This window comes from Varanus komodoensis, unplaced genomic scaffold (assembly GCF_004798865.1).
Source record: "Varanus komodoensis strain SLA01 unplaced genomic scaffold, ASM479886v1 scaffold3, whole genome shotgun sequence".
In the NCBI taxonomy this organism is placed as follows: Eukaryota; Metazoa; Chordata; class Lepidosauria; order Squamata; family Varanidae; genus Varanus; species Varanus komodoensis.
In genome coordinates this window covers 56,591,078-56,607,148 of record NW_025335761.1, presented here as the reverse complement: position 1 = coordinate 56,607,148, position 16,071 = coordinate 56,591,078, and the positions used below count along the sequence as shown (strand labels likewise).

The window sequence follows — 16,071 nt, the reverse complement described above, 5'->3', positions numbered from 1 at the left end:
TAAACTGAGATGCAAAGAAACTCTGTTCCTTCACATAGAACCCCTTCCCAATATGTCACAATTAAGTCTGGACGTTGTCAATTAACTGTAGCTTTCTTATTATACCTGAACAAAGAAATTACAGTTACTAGATAAAAAGAAGTCCAGATCTTAAAGCAACTTCAAACAGTGGTTTAAGCCAGATTTGCTTCAAATCTAGTCAACATCATTTCCTGCTACATACATAAAGGAAAAGAATAGTTAACTGCAATGCACCAAGAAAAAGAAGAGGGAAGGGGTAGTCTGAGGACAGCCTATCCAGAAGGACAGACCACACATTTGCTGATTTATTAAGTAAAGATCCCATCTGAGCTACAGTCTTTAAAAGATACTGGCTCTGCAGGCAGTATTTGGATCAGACTGCTTAAAATTATTGTTACTAATATGTTTTTAATTATTGGTTTTACGTTGGAAACACCGCAATGATTCTGCTCTTCAAATTCATGTGAATTCTTGAAACAGGGAGAGAGAGAAGCTGCCACGAGGGAGAGGGCTCCCCTCTTGCAAAGCAACCGTTAATGCACTGCCACTGCAGTGCTCAGTTTTTATCAGATGAATTTAATGCAACAGCATGTGTGCGGGGGGGGGGGGGGGGACTTCCCTATCATTTAAGCTGATAAGAATCCGAAAACAAAGCCAGATAAGATCAGCAACTGAGAATATCTCTGGGTCTCAGCTACTTGCACAGGTGCCAGGTAGTGGTGAGCCACAGACCTTGGGGAAATAAATATTAAAAGAATACATCCTCACAGCAAGGCATGAAGGTGATGCTTCCTGCCCGCAATGTGGTTCTCTCAGGTAAACTCCCCAATCCATGGTCCCCAGAATTTGTGTGCATGGAATTCTCTGCTATCATGCCCTTCCACAGTTCTCATTTTGTTATTTCTTACTAATGAATTCACCAATTAATTAGCAATAAATATCAATTAATTAAACCCTAAACAGTCAACCAAGAAAGACCTGAAATAAGCATGGCCTTGCCTAACTACATCTTTTGGAAAACCTACTGGACTAATCATTGCCAACTCCAGTGGCAGTGAGTTCCACAGTTCAATTCTGCATTGTCATGTGTGTGTGCATACAAAGTGATCCCCTCCACAAATTCTAGCACTACCCAGCAAAAGACCCTCTCTCTAGCCTCAACATTCAATCTTTTCCTCCACTCTTTAGGAATTGCCTGGCCATATACTTGCAAGCCTTTCACTGCCTTTAGGAGAGGCAGCATGACCTGGTGGTTAGAGAGCTGGCCTGGGACTCAAGAGATCCAGGTTCGAATCCCCTAGTCAGCTGTGACACTCAGTGGATGACTCTGCACCAGTCAGACTCTTGGCCTTACCTACCTCACAAGGTTGTTGTGAGGATAAAATGGAGAACAGGAAATGAATTGTGTAAGCTAACTTGGGTTCCTTGAAGGAAAAATACACATACATAATAACTATATAAATGAGTATTTATCAATATAATTTAATAAATGCAGGTAAATATGGAAATATATTTAATATAAACACAAATAATACATTTAAGGTTAAAAACTTACTTTGCTATTTAAATTCTGCAAATGAAACCTTCTCTGGATGCCAAATTGTATACTCACTAGTGGCTTAAACTCTTGAACAAAATCACTGCACAGTGCACCATTTAGAATTCACTTCACATACCTTGACTGAAGGACAATGGAGCAAAGTCCCAAAGGTTAAGGCTGCAATCCTATGCAACCTACGTGGGAGTAAATACCACTGAGCTCAACAGGGCTCACCCCCGAGGAGGCACGCACAAACCGCTCTGGATCCCTAACCTTCTACTTGCATTACAAACTTCGTCTCAAGAGTGGAGAAAAACTCATTTTGAGAAGCCCAGCTCTGAATTAAATGTTTACACGGGTCAAAACAGTTCATGCTCAAGAACTCAAATCAACAATGCTGCAGAATTGATGCAACGTGCCAGCCAACAGCAATAATTTATCCTGAATAGGCTATAAAAGAGTATGTTCGTTAATATGCAACGATGCAAAATTCAAGCCTGCCCTTGAAATGCGTTTGTTTCCCACGCAGCACCTACCCTTACAAGACATTCACATTCTTCGTAGTCATTTTTCTAAATGGAAGAGAATATGCTTGGTGGTTGAGCGACAGGGGAAATTATAAAAATAAATGAATAAAAATAAATAAAACAGGATAGGGAGTAGTGACCTCATTTGAGAACCATCTGTAGCGTTAGAGTGAATAGAGGTCACCTGAGGTGACCAGGGCTTGTTTGTCTTGCCAGTGGCCATGTGACCGAACAGTGCCAAAGGTATAAAAGTAATTAAAGTGCAAAGATAGGGAACGGCTTCAATGATAGATTCCTCAGTATAAAAAACAACAACATTCCACCAACCTTTAGTAGTTTTGTAGCTTAATAAATGGATAGTCAAGCGGTACTTACAGCTCAGTACAATTTTTATTGCCTTTTTTTTTCATACATTGACCAAAGTATCCCTGCTGCAGATATACCAAAGACAATTCTTTTGAAGAGATAGTCCACTATGGCAAAACTCTCCATGCCTATCTAACCATCCAAGTGGAGGGGGAGACAATAGGTTCTCCCCAGCTTTACCTATTCTGGAGTGTAACTATTTGCATTTAGACAGCAGAAGACAACATTGTCTTGCTTTAAAAAAAAAAAAACCAACCACCACCTTCCATGGGTTTTCTTGTCCACTAAGGCTATAAATTCAGCCTCATGCATTTCCAATCCTTGCAGAAAGCACATGGAAGAGAAAGGGAGGAATGGGTGAATCTATCAGTTCTGCTTTCTCCCACATTTGCCTTTTGAAAACCCCAAGTTCTTTCTCTCTCAAAAGTGAAGAACTTCACAATTGTTTCTACATTTCTCACAAAACTACCTGAAGCTAAATTCACAACTGTGTGCACCAGCTACAAGACAGGTATGATCATCCCCAGCACAGAAAGGTATGTGGTGTACCTGCCTGTCCTATAGTAATTAAAAATGAAACGCCCACTGGGAAGAACGGGCCAATGCAGAAGATCCCAGCATAAACTTTAAAGAGCTAAACAATGAAAATCCTGAATCTGGATAAACAAATCTGTCCATCCTGGCTGCTCCCACATTAAATCTCCAGTTGTTTTTGCCCAGCTATGGATGCACTGAGGTTGACTAACAAAACTGAGCTGAAACAAAACTCTGATCCATATTGCTTGGGACAGATAGTGTAACAAAAGAAACGCCCGGCAGGGCACTTTATAAATCTTATCCAGGCAGGAAGATGTGGGCTTCTTTCATTTAAGCCTGAACAGCCAACCTTTGTGTTTCCAGCAGGCCGCTGTGTTCTAAGCGGAGGACAACAAAGTTAACTCCTTGCAAGAGGAAGTCAGATGCATAAAGGCTACTATGGTTTCATGGGTACATAGCAGTATTTCTTAACTTGGTGTCTACCCGGTGTTTTGGATTTCAACTCCCATCAGCCCTAGTCAATGACTAGGAATGCTGGGAGTTGTAATCCAGAACATCTGGAAGGCATCAGGCTGAGGAAGACAGATATGGAGGTGCTGCACTTGAATGACTATGAGGTCATCACTGGGGAGCAGAACAAAAAGTGTGAAAGCTGAGAAACATTTCCTCATGGTCCACTACATTTCCAAAGTGTGCATGAACTTGAAACATGATCAAGTTGACAAAATGTTGGGATGTACCTGGTCAATGCTGCAGCCAGCTATAGTCTCTTCTAGGAGACGCCATTTACTTACACACGGACAAACAGTCAGCTAACTTTCTCTAACCTCTAAGCATTCTCAGTCCCTCTTTGGGCTGATCTGGGGTTCCTCCACTTGGGGTTCCCCCCAAAATTGGGGGGGTTCATTCTGCAAGCACTGGTTCCCTTGCGCCTGCTGATATCAACCTCATGTGTGTGGAGGGTGCCCTCTGAGTTACAAAGCAATCCACAGTTTCAGTCCTGGCTTATTCTCAGTAACCGTAGCTTTAACAAACCACAGTAGCATTATCACAGGGATGTTTAAAACTGAAATCAGAAGTTCAGCATCACCTTCTTCAGTATACAAAAGAGGGGAGAAAAGAGCATAGGAGCCCAAGGTTCCCCACAGCTTGTTCACACTGCAGGAAACCATGGTTTCCCTCTTATATCTGAACTGGCCCAAAATGTTGCTATTTCCATACAGGGGTCAAACTCATTAATTCTCTTTGGCATCCATCTGCAGCATGGTGAGATGGAAAAACCATTTCTTGAGAAGAGACCAGTACAATCCATACTTGAAACTTTTTGAATATATGAATCATAAGAGTGCATATGTTTAACTAGCTGGCCTTAAAACTGCATGCCACCCCCAGTCTTCATAGCCATTTTCAGCAGTGTCAACAAAAGCAAAAAATTCTGGTAACCTTTTATCACTCCTTATGATCATATTTTTGCTTAAATGTCTGTCACCCTCAATTGCCTTCATTTCCCCTTCTTCCCAGCCTGAAGGCCAAACTGCATCCGAGCAAGCATGTGTGGGATGTCCACACGTGAGGCCGCTCACCACTGGTGACTACCCAGACACCTGGCACAGGCACTCTCCAGACTTTTCAGATGGGGAACCTCCATCTTGTGAGGCAGATAAGATCCATGGGAGGCCCCCTTTCAGCCCTGAGCTTCTCTCTCATCACAGCTCAGAGGTACAGGATTGCCCATTCGCTCTTCCATGTTGCAAGTGAAGCCATCTGAGATCACATATCCTGCGAAGGGGGGTCATCTAACCCCCCACATCTAGTTCTGTACCCCGCTACAGGTGGTGCCAAATAATAGCCCCCTGGAGAATCCAGAGGAATTCCATGGTCCTGAAAGCCACAGAGAGGTCCAAGAATATATCTAAAGGAAAGTCTCCATCCTTGTAAGCCTACCAGTCCCCTAAGAGCTTCACTGGAGGTCCTGCTTCAGAAACTGCCATTAAGGATGCCAGGAAGGCAGCTACCCAGTGTAGAGCCTTTTCAGTTATGGCACCCCAGCTGTGGGATCAGCTCCCTGGAGATGCGCACCAGGCGTCTTCTTTGTACATATTTTAGTGCCTGGCAAAGCCTTTTTTTAAATTTTGGAGTATTTTAACTGTTGATAGAATTAAGTTTGAAATTAAGACTAATTTTAGGTTATTTTAATTGATGGATTTTAAAATTTTAATAATTATTTTTATATAAGATATTGTCCAAACTGGTAATTGTATGAACTCAGCATGGTTGGTCCTCCTGCTGATGAAATGGAAGTGCAATAACAGAGAAGACCCTTTTTCTAGCCAATTTTCCCCCTCACTCCATGTTTTATGTTTTGTTAGATGGCTGTCTGGACAGTTTATAACAATTAAAAACCATGTGGCTATTGCCACAGTTTATAAAAGCTTGCCAGCCAGCCAGCCAGCCAGCATTTATTTGTTACATTTTTCTCACCGTTTTTTCCAAAGAGCCCAAGTGGAATCCATGATTGTCCTGTAGCTCCAAAAATGTGTGAGCTCAGTTAAGCTGAGAGTCAGTGAGTGGCCCAAACTCATTCAGTAACCCCACTACCAAAGAGAAGCGATATCCAGATCTCCCAATTCCAAGCACAGTGCTCTAACCACTACACCACACTTGCATTCCCACCTCTATCATGTCCCTGGTGTATGCCATCTACCAAGTCTACCAGAGTTGCCCCCTTTCAAAGCTTGATGAAATGGGTCACGGTAATCAGTGACACCCAGATATTTCTGAGGTTGTGAGGCTACCAGCTTCTCCATCACGGAGACCAAAAAAGGTATGTTTTGAGTCTGGCCTATGGATTCCCGAGACTACTAGGTCAAGCGAAGTTTTATTTAATCAAGGCAGCATTAATCTCTTCTCTAAACAACAGAGGACAAGCTCCCACCACAAAGAGACATTCATTTCCCTTAATCATGGGGCCAATTCTGCCTTGGCCAACTCAGAGCAAGGGTCAGGTAAGAATGGAGGAGTCCTCACCTATCTAGACAGCGGGGCCACATGCCTGGGATCCACAAGTGGTGGTAAAGGTTACATTCCATCTGACCTGCCCCAGTACAGAAGCCCAAGCCAAGGCACATCTGCACAGCTTTATCCACAAAGATCATACAAATTGCTCACAACAAATCTTTGCCTGCTCTGGCTCCTAATTTCCAGCATGCTGGTGAAGAAGACACTGCCTCGCACAGAAAGGAATCCCCGTCCAGTCTGTGTGGACACAGTGGTGACAGAAAAGTAAGTTTTCTTGGTCGCCCTTGCTGAGACATGAGTCAGTCTCCAACCGGGCTTTTCCCAACTTAGATCTCACACATCTGGAGCTTTCTCTATTGGTATTCTAGCCACCATCTTCTCTGCCTCATTGCACTCAGCTTCCTGAGAAACCAGCATGCTGGACTGGCGCCCCACAAGTGAAAGGGTGTTTACGAGCAAGAGTAGCAATTGCTCAGACCATCTCCATGTCCCACAGGTCAGCCACAACTTTGATAGCACCACCAACAAACACAAAGGAAATTCTTCTAGTAAAATCAGGAAACCATTAGGATTCATCAGCCTCCTGGAACAGACTGTCTTAAATCAGTTCAGAAGCACTGCAGATGATACTTTACATGTCTTCCACAGTTGGATTTCTTATACTGGGAGCCTTAACCATTTTGTATCCATGGACAAATTTGGGAATTTGAGAAAATGCTGTGGGAATCACCATAAAAGTCCTCATCAGTGACACCTAAGTATCATATCCGTGTACCTTAGGCTCCATTGTATTCAGCAAAACTGTTTGTTTAATGTCTAATAGACACAGCAACATCTCTTTAATAAGGGACTATCTAATTCAGTTGATTGCTGGCAGTGTGGTGTAGCTATCTTTTAAACAGATATTTTGGCAATGTGTGGCAGTTGCTGCTTTTTGGGAGAAGGTTATTATACAGATAAATACTGTAGTAGAACAAACTTTAACATTCAGTAATGCACACCCTCTTAAATTATTTACCCTCTTCATAGATATTAACCAATGGAAGGGGAAATTAGTTTTGCAGTCTTGAAAGCTAAAAGATTGATACTGCAAAATTGAAAGAATAGAGATTCACACCCATAATGCAAGGGCTTTCCTTATGTGAATGGATGGCATATAGACAGCACTTTCAACTTACCTAGATTTTCAGTCTACCTTTGTTAAAACCTATGCATAATTGTTAGAAAGCTATATACATTTCACACACATTCATATACATATAATTTTTTAAAGGGGGTATTTTGGATGCCCTCAGGGACTACACTGGAAAATCCCTATTTTACAAAAGGAAATGATTGCTCATCTCTATCTGTAGCTGTGTGCAAACGGCCTCTCAAAATTCTCCACCTCATTTGAGGGCAGAGGAATTAAGAGGACGGATGCATTGTTTCACTTAATTACTCCAACCAGATGAGAAATTCTCCAAACTTTTCTTGGAGTGGGGCCCACTATTAGGAGACATAGCGCGGCTTTTTCCCTAAAACTTTAATATATGTGCTCCCACCGATTTGGAGGTGTTTTTGAGCTGGCCAGGTCCATGCAAGGAGGCTCAAGATGCCATGTGCGTTCTTTCTAATACAGTGTTGTCTCTGCAACTCCCTGGCTGCTCACACTTCCTGGTCCGAAAAAGCTGCACGGTGAGAGAAAGCTGGGAGGCTGCCAGTAGCCAAGAAATGATTGCACAATGAAAGATACAGGATACACACACACAGTCCTTGGCCACCTTAAAAGTAAGGTAATTCTCTCTACTTCATCAGTAGTTGCCTAAAATGAGAGTTTCCAAGGCAGGGAACAAGCAGCTGCTAAGACCCTCTCACTATAGTGACCCACAGACTGGCATAACTTACATGGATAGGCAGCTATGGAGCATTTCTTCATCTAGTCCATAATTTACTGTGGCTGCCAATGATTCTCTAAGATCTCAAGCAAAAAGTCTTTCATGTACCTGCTATTGTTGTTACTTCTTTCCTAAACTGCTCAACAGACGAAGCTCCCTGTGTGGTTCACAACAACTCATAAAAAACATTTTAGGTACAATAAAAACATTAAAATCTCCATCTACAAAACTTAAAACAGAATTTAAAGTCATTTGAGCAGCTAAAACTATTTTGAATATGGCTAGACCAATATAATAGTCCCATGCCATTAAGCGCCTCGGAGAAGGATGCATTCATAACTGGGTACCTACAGAAGAGCTGTATTGGCCCTCAGTGTGGAGATCATTCCGTAATTGAGGGGGGCACCATTAGGAAGGCCCTTTCACTTGGTGCCACCCTTGGAGGTAAGACTTGGAGAAAGTCCTCAGATGTTGATCAAGCTGCCCAGACAGGTTCAAATAAGACGACGTGCGCTGTCAGGCCTTCTAACCTTACATGACTTGGGATTACAACTAAAAGACTCCTTTCGGCTGGAAATACCATGAATTGCATCCGAGGCCTCCTGCATTCAACGCCTGTGCTCTGCTATTCAGGCATAGCCCCTCCGCACCCATCCTAGGGCTCGACAGGCGCTTACATATAACATAAGAATGCAAAAGAATCTGCAGAGAAATGCATATTATAGATGTCGCTCCTCTTCGCAGAGAAATCAGGGATCCCTTGGATTTCAGGAGGAAATATCCTGGAAGGAAAGGAACATGTATAAACACAGCTTCTCTCCATGCTACAATTTGGGCAAAGTTCCACTGCTGACTAAGTATTAACTAACAGGAGCTGTAACTCCTGTTCATCTATCGTATATGGGCCTCATGGGGATTGCGTCAAGAAGACTAAACTTAATTGAGAACAATGGTTTGTTTTTAGGCTCATTTTAGCAATCAAAGTCTCATCCATTAAACACGGAAAAAGATGTAATTTCCTAGCCAACTCCCCCTCCACCCCAAAAAGACCCCAAGCCTGATGACCCCCAGTGCAAAGTGTAACATGACAAAGTGTAATGTGACAAGGCTCAGTGCAAGCACCAGTTTTAAGAATCTTCTTTTCCCATTAAAGCAGGCTTATAATGCCTGCTCACCTGTGAAGAACAAAAATTGCCCCCAGGTGACTAAGCATTACAAAACCTGGCTATTATTTTGTGTTATGGCACACACAAAAAGACCACCACAGAGAGGAATAAGAAACCAGACATGAAAATTTTGCAGACTAGTAATTTTTGTGAACATTAGCAAGGCGATGTTACAACCTTTTTTATGGTGGAGCTGCTCTGAGGATGTAATGGAAGACTAGCAGTTGGGGGGAGGGGAGAGAGAAAGAGAGAGAGAGAGAATATCATCATTATTAGTATTTCCCTCTTGCTGAAAATCAATTTACCAGGTCTGGTTTCAAAATGGTGCACTAACCAGCCAATGGTCTAATCTAGGAGGGCTCTTCACACTTGCCATCATGTTCTACTGGTCCACTTGCACTAACACATGTACCATGAAAAGTGCAAGGATGCCCTGGCCAAATATATGCAGTGGCAGTTTGGTATGGATGCACATGTCAACTCCAGCAACCTGCCTGAAATATGCAATTCACGGATGAGTTTTGTTCATTTAATGCCTCATATACAGGCCTCAGCTTGTAAGCATGATGACTTTATTTTCCCAAAGCTCCTCTATGTAAGCAAAAACCACCCTGCATGTAGAAAAGATATACATCAGGAAAGAGATTTTAGTATAAACTTCTCTCTAATACGCTACCTTACCCCAAGCAGGAGTGGGTGGTTGTATCAGGGGTACATTTACTCCGATATGGTTTTTCCTGTGCTTGTTACCTGGCGTGATAAAGTCAACTCAACTATATCACTTCATTCCCGAGTCATCCTGTTGTTTGTAGATCAGCGTTGGGAATGAAAGGAAGAGTTATTCTTGGTGCATATTGCAAGGTCAGGCAGATATGGACTTGTCAGGTGATGAGGGGTCCTAGGAAGCAGAATGCTTAGACGCTGAAATGGAAGAAGCAGAGGGGCTTATCTCAAGGGCACCCTCCCAAGATTCTCAGGTGGACACTGAGAATGGTCAGGATTTACAGATGCAGGAGGGGGTGTAGAAGTCTGACATGACTCTTGACCCCATGATGCAGCATCAGAAGACACGGCCAACAAACTTGAGGTGGGGGGGTGGACAGAGAGGGAAGGCCCCAGGGGTATTCCAAAGGAGAATGCTGGGAAGTAGCTGTTAGACTGCATTCAACCAACCAGTCTGTGCATGCTCAGAGACTCATTCTTTGCTGACTGTGCTTGCTGGAAGAGCACTGGTGAATAAAGAGCTTTTAGAGAGCAGTCCGTGTTTTGGAAGTGTGAAGGGGGGAACCTGGCTTGTAACAGCCAGGCCTTTGGACTACCTTTTCATACAGTGAGAAGACAAGGATGAAGAAAAGCCAAAGACAGAAAAGCAGCTGTTAGGGATGGAGACAACCGAGTCAGAAGAACAGATACATGAAGCCAGAACAAAATGTGAAAGACGCTTCAAAATTTCAGAGCAAGAAGACATACAAACATACATCGGAAACCACATCTGCCTGCAGAATATTCTGATGACTTCACTGATGTCCATCATGCAGGCATCCTCAGCATGGGGACACAAAGAAGAGAGTTCACATACGCTCACAAATCACAGCTTTCCGCCAGTCATGCAGTGGCACTCTAGAGGTGTTGCAGATAGGCCAGAGCAGATTTGCAGAAACTAGAGTGTTGGCCCGCAAGCACAGCGCTCTGGGTTTGGCTGACAGAACTACAGCCCGAATAACTCCTTCAAGGTTTCTTGTAAAGATGGAGCACTAGTCCATCTATAGCAGGGGTGGGCAATTAATTTTCCTATGGGGCCACATGAGAAACTTTGACAGTTGTTAAGGGCCGGACCAATACACTTACAGCTCTGCTCAATATATATCTCTATAAAAACAGTAAATGAAACATTACAATGATACAATGAAAATGTGGAGCACAGAGCACTATTTAATGAATATTCACAAAAACATTAACATTACATGAAAAGCAATAAATTCAATTCAATTTAGCAGATCCTTCAAAATAAAAGCAGTGCAGTTGTATTGCTTGCATCTATATTACGTCGATATATATTTGCATTGACTTTTAATTTGCCAGTGACCTCATGCGGGCCAGTCAGGGTCAGCCATCGGGCCGGATGCGGCCTGTGGGCCGTACTATGCCCTGGGCTGATCTATAGCTTGGTTTTCACACACAGCAGTTCTCCAACTAAATCTTTTCATGACTCCACGCCCTTCTGCATAAAAGCCAGGTGCTCCACTAAGCCGCTGGAACTCCTAATCGTAGCATCCCTTCAAACATCTGGCGCACCAACAAAAAATATTGTGATGAAACACAAGAAAGGCTAGAAGCCCAGCAGCCCAAGATATGAGACTTCTTAAGAAAACTGAAGTTGATGCCAGCAAACTGGTGTTTCCTGTACAACTGAAAGCAAGAGGAAGAACAACCTCGCAAATTCTGCTAAATTCCGTATGTTTTTCAGTGATCCAAACATGTGAAGAAGCTGTCTTCTACCTACCTATATTTAAAGTTTATCTTTCTACAAGAGCCGAATTAGTATACATTTGCAGCTGCAGTATAGAAAATGCCATAGTTCGAGTGCCTAAATACACACACAATACCCCATAATGTCTACTCCTACAGGTAGTACCTCTTCAAGTCTTGAGGTTCTCAGCTTTTTCTTTAACTCAATGTACGCATATGAGGCAGGATCCAGAACAGACCCTGCACAGGCAAAAGAGCTTTAAAACCTTCCCACCAAACTAAATTTTTCTCCCCTCTAAATTCGCTCCCACACATCCACCATGGTGACTAAAAATAAGAAAAGCTCTATTGGCATCAATAGACTTTTCCATTCTTGTTAACTCCTGAAGGGGAAGCAGCTGGATGGGAACTTTGCTATACATCCCACTCCCAAACCAGATCAAACCCCTCACCCACCCTCTGGCAAAAATCTCAAGCTATACTACCAAATAATTTTTGCTCTGGCACTGCAAAGAAATTGAAAAGGTCTCTTCTACATGCAAAGCGTATGTTCAACTATCCAACACTTTCTAAGCAGTATCATACAATGTGCGACCAAGCACTTCTGATTCCCGGAAGGAGCTTGAAATACATACGGGCTTGGACTTCCCTATTCTTTCCGTGTGTCTGGGAATATTTCAGTGCTTACATAATGTGAAATCCTTGTGCATTCATTGATCATTTCCCTTCAGAGGTGAATAGGCTCCCCACTCCACTCTGCAGGACTTTGAGCCACAGCGACAGAATAAAGTGCTCTTGAATTAAGATCCTTCCCATTTCATTTTCTTAGGCAGAATGAAATCTTATCTATTTAATTACAGAAGTAATTACTCCTTGTAAAATGTTACTATCTCACAAACGCAGAAGTAAAAGAAAAAGTCAAAAGGTATATTCATGCTATTGTGAGATTTTAAAAATAAGAAGCATCTTTTTAATTGCTGGGATTCCGTATAATATACATGGAAACAGATACCCCATTCTTTACCTTTATATGCTTCTGTACATTTGGTGCACAAGTCTTTCCTCTTAAATAGTTATTCCCATCACAACTGATGGCAACCTGCAGTGTTCTATTTAAACACTGATATTTTCATATCCTGGCTGAAAACAAACAATCCAGGCCTAATAGAAAGAGGCCCCTTAAAGTTTATGAGCAGTTTCCCCTTCAGCTAGATATGACTATTACATGCACATTCTCGCTGGAGTAAATGCAGAAGGCTCTACCAATGATGAAAAGTGCACACGTGACAGGTACCCTATGGCAGTGTGGTGCAATGGTCTAAAACTCTGCATCAAGCCTCTGCCTGAGTATAAAGCTCACTTGCTAACCCTGGTTTGATCACACCTCAGCAACAAACCACCTTTCTTGGAATTGTGAAAGTGGCGAGATATAAATGAGGATGCACATTGCTCATGAAAGCTGCCCAACTGCAAGCTTTGGGTTGTTCCTCTGACTTGTCAGGGACAGGATAGAAGTCAAGATCCTGGTTTGCGCATAGCAATAACCCAACCACAGATAGAAGCTATGTAGGCTTGCTTAACTGTCCCTGCCCGCAATGCAATGAATCGCAGAGGAACCTCATTCATGATGGCCCCAAAGCTTTTAAAAATTGTGGTCTGTCATGACGTGCTAACTAGGCTTCTCTCCTTCTCTGTCTGCCACAACCACCTAAGTTTTCCAGAAGGATACAATAGAGCAAAAGGCCAGAATACCACTCCAAGCAGCTATGAAGGCGAGCCCAATAGAAGTTCACTATAGATAGGCCCAACTCAGTTCACTCTGCAATACTCATTTCATTCCACTGCTTCCGTATCTTTGAAGCAATTTTTCACCTACTCCAAAAACAAGAGTACCAGCCCCAAGAGGCTTAACCACTCAAAAATAAAGTTGGCTTCTGATAATCAAAGTGAAACCATTGCAATGGAGAATGTTAACACCTCCATCCTACTAGCAACACAGCCTATCAACTTATTTGTGTACAGGTAAATACAGTGGTGATAATTAACCCAGCTAGCCTTTAAAAGGAAATTGAAGGGAAAAGCCTCTGAATGTTAAATGCTACTGTGTTAGTGTACACACACACACTCTATAACAAGGAAATCCATTCTATTCTGAGCCCGAAAAAAAACACAGAACAACTTACCCAACCAAAAACATTGAGCATTTGACAGCCATCATAGCCTGTTAGCACAGCAAAGTTTTTTTCCAAGTGCATAGCCCTGACCCTTGGCCATGTATTTGCACAGAAAAAACTTTCCTCTTCATTCTGACCTCTCTCTGCACTAGCTGGAGTGCCACACATGGTACTTCACCAGGTATCCTCACAACAACCCAGTGAAGTAGGTTAGATGGAGATATGGAATCTGGCCTAGAGTCACCCAGTCAGCTTCACAGTGGCGCAAGAATTGGGGCCCTGATCTAAGATGCCATCATAGCCTTCCTCAATGTGGTGCCCTCCAGGTGCAAGGGGTGCATTGCCTATCATTTCAATGATAGGCTTTGGAATCCCACACAGCTGGAAGCAACAAGCTGGATGAAGCAGTAAGTGCTGACACACGCCTTCTCTTCTACAGAGGCTTGGCCTGCCTCTCCACAACCACCTCTTACATTTGTTCACACAATGCATATCTAGAGGTCATCAGGACGGAATGAGCAGCAATAACAGTATCATGTGAACTAGCTCTAAAGCTGCATACTTAACCATGCCTGAGAAACTGCTGGGGAAACCCATGGGGCCCTTTTGCTCCATTAACATGCATCTGGTCTTTTCCACAAGGCCTTGCCATATTTCACGGGGATATTAAAATGCATGCTCTGTCCAGGAGCAGGCATACACAAAAATACATTTTCTAAGGAAATTTGCTGTTGAAAACCTACAAAGTTCGATTTATACAAAATGATAACACACACACACCAAAGTTCCAGAAAAGTTTTTAAGGAAAGCTGTTTTGCTTCCTCCAGAAACTAGTTTTGGGGTCTGTCCTCCTAAATCAAAATTGGGTATGCAACTGAAAATAGTTCATACTAATGGCCATCCAAGAAGTACCTCCTTTGGCCTTGCTCCATTGTAACTGCTAGATGGCTATTAAAACTGTCCTAAATAGTGCAACAAAAAAACTAGTTGACAAGTTAATCAAACGGGGGGGGGGGGGTGGCCATGCTTGATGATCGCCAGCAAGGTTTGAGGTGTCTTGCTTTATATTGCTGAATTCGGGGAAGAGAGGGAGGGGCGAAGTGGGGCATTAGCTTTTTCCTAAAAACACACCCTGAAAACGGATGTCCTCCTTACCTCCTGGAGTGTGTGTATGCAAAGCTTCCCCTACCTAGGAAGTGAACAAGGAAGACAAGCCTCTTCTCAGAACAGCTGTGGCCAGAAAATGGGGGGGGGGGGAGCCCGAGGTAAACACCGCATAGAGAAGGAAGAAACGAGGCGAAGGTGGCTGAGCTGGGAAGGAAAGCAACGTATATAAAATATTTCTAGGCCACCTTTCAGAAGAAAAGCAAACTGAGTTTTGTGGGGGTGTATGTGTATTTATGTCCAAGGGCTCTAACCCAAGCGCCCTAAAAATCCCCCATCTAAAATTTTGCAGGGAAATCAAGGCGAGCCTCTCACAGTCCCAAAGAAAAAAGCGAGGGGGAGGATGCGAGTTTCAACAGGGGGACACAAACAAAACAAAAACAAGGGGAGAAGCTGCGGTCGGCGGCGAAGCTCTTCTCTTCCCCCCCCCCCCCCCCGCTTTTCCTCTCCTCGCTTTTATTTGTGTATGCGGGGAGAAGCAAAAAGCAGGTTCAAAGCAGGCGCCCCACTGCATCGGCAGGAGCAAGGCAGTCGCCACTGCAATGCACTAAAAACAAAAGTGGGGGAGGAAAAATAGAAAGCCTTTTCCGAGGCGAGGCCTGCAAGGGGGAAAAGGAGGAGGAGGAGAAAGATCACTTTTGCAACGAAGAGGCTGCAAGCCACCAAACAAACAGCCCGAAGGCACAGAGCGAGAGAGAAAGAGGCAGGCAAGGCGCTGCGTGCACCGCCGCTCCAGACAATGCACCAAAACCCCAGAAGAGCCCCCGGAAGGCTGCGCAGGCCCCTCGGCCGCCGCCGCCGCCCCTCGCCCCTCCGGCCGCCGCCCCCCGCATCCCTCAGCCCGGGAACGCCGCGGAGGGCACTTACATGCCTGGAACGGTGCAAGCGGAGCCGCTGGCCAGAGCCGAGGCCTACGCGACTCTGCTGCCGCTGGCGCCGCCTCCCCTTGCTCCTTCTCCTGCCGCTGCCGCCGCCGCCGCCGCCGGTCTCGCAGGGAATCAGCCCATTGAGCTGCCCGGGCTATGAATGGAGCCTGGCGGTCCGGCGAGCCGCGGCGCCTTCTCCGAGGCCGCCTTTGCAGAAGCGGAGCGAGCGCGGCCGGGCGGGCGTTGCAGGTTCGCCGCGGCGGCGGCTGTTCCCGGTGCCTCCAGCTTCCTTTCCCTTCTTTTGAGTCACTCGCGCGCACACGCTCTCCCTGTCTCTCCCCCCGCA

General features: G+C 44.1%; 1 protein-coding gene across 2 annotated transcripts in view; it reads right to left on the bottom strand.

The window, feature by feature from the left end:
• The window catches only part of AKT1 (AKT serine/threonine kinase 1), a 116,562-nt gene extending 100,577 nt beyond the window's left edge, over positions 1-15,985 (bottom strand). Inside the window, exon 1 of one of the 2 annotated variants that reach the window (XM_044435919.1) lies at positions 15,727-15,985. The gene's annotated coding sequence lies outside the window, so the exon portion shown is untranslated. Of the gene's footprint in view, positions 1-8,237; positions 8,729-15,726 lie in introns of those variants that run through there. The other variant, XM_044435920.1, reaches the window with a different exon arrangement.
• Positions 15,986-16,071: the final 86 nt, after the last annotated feature.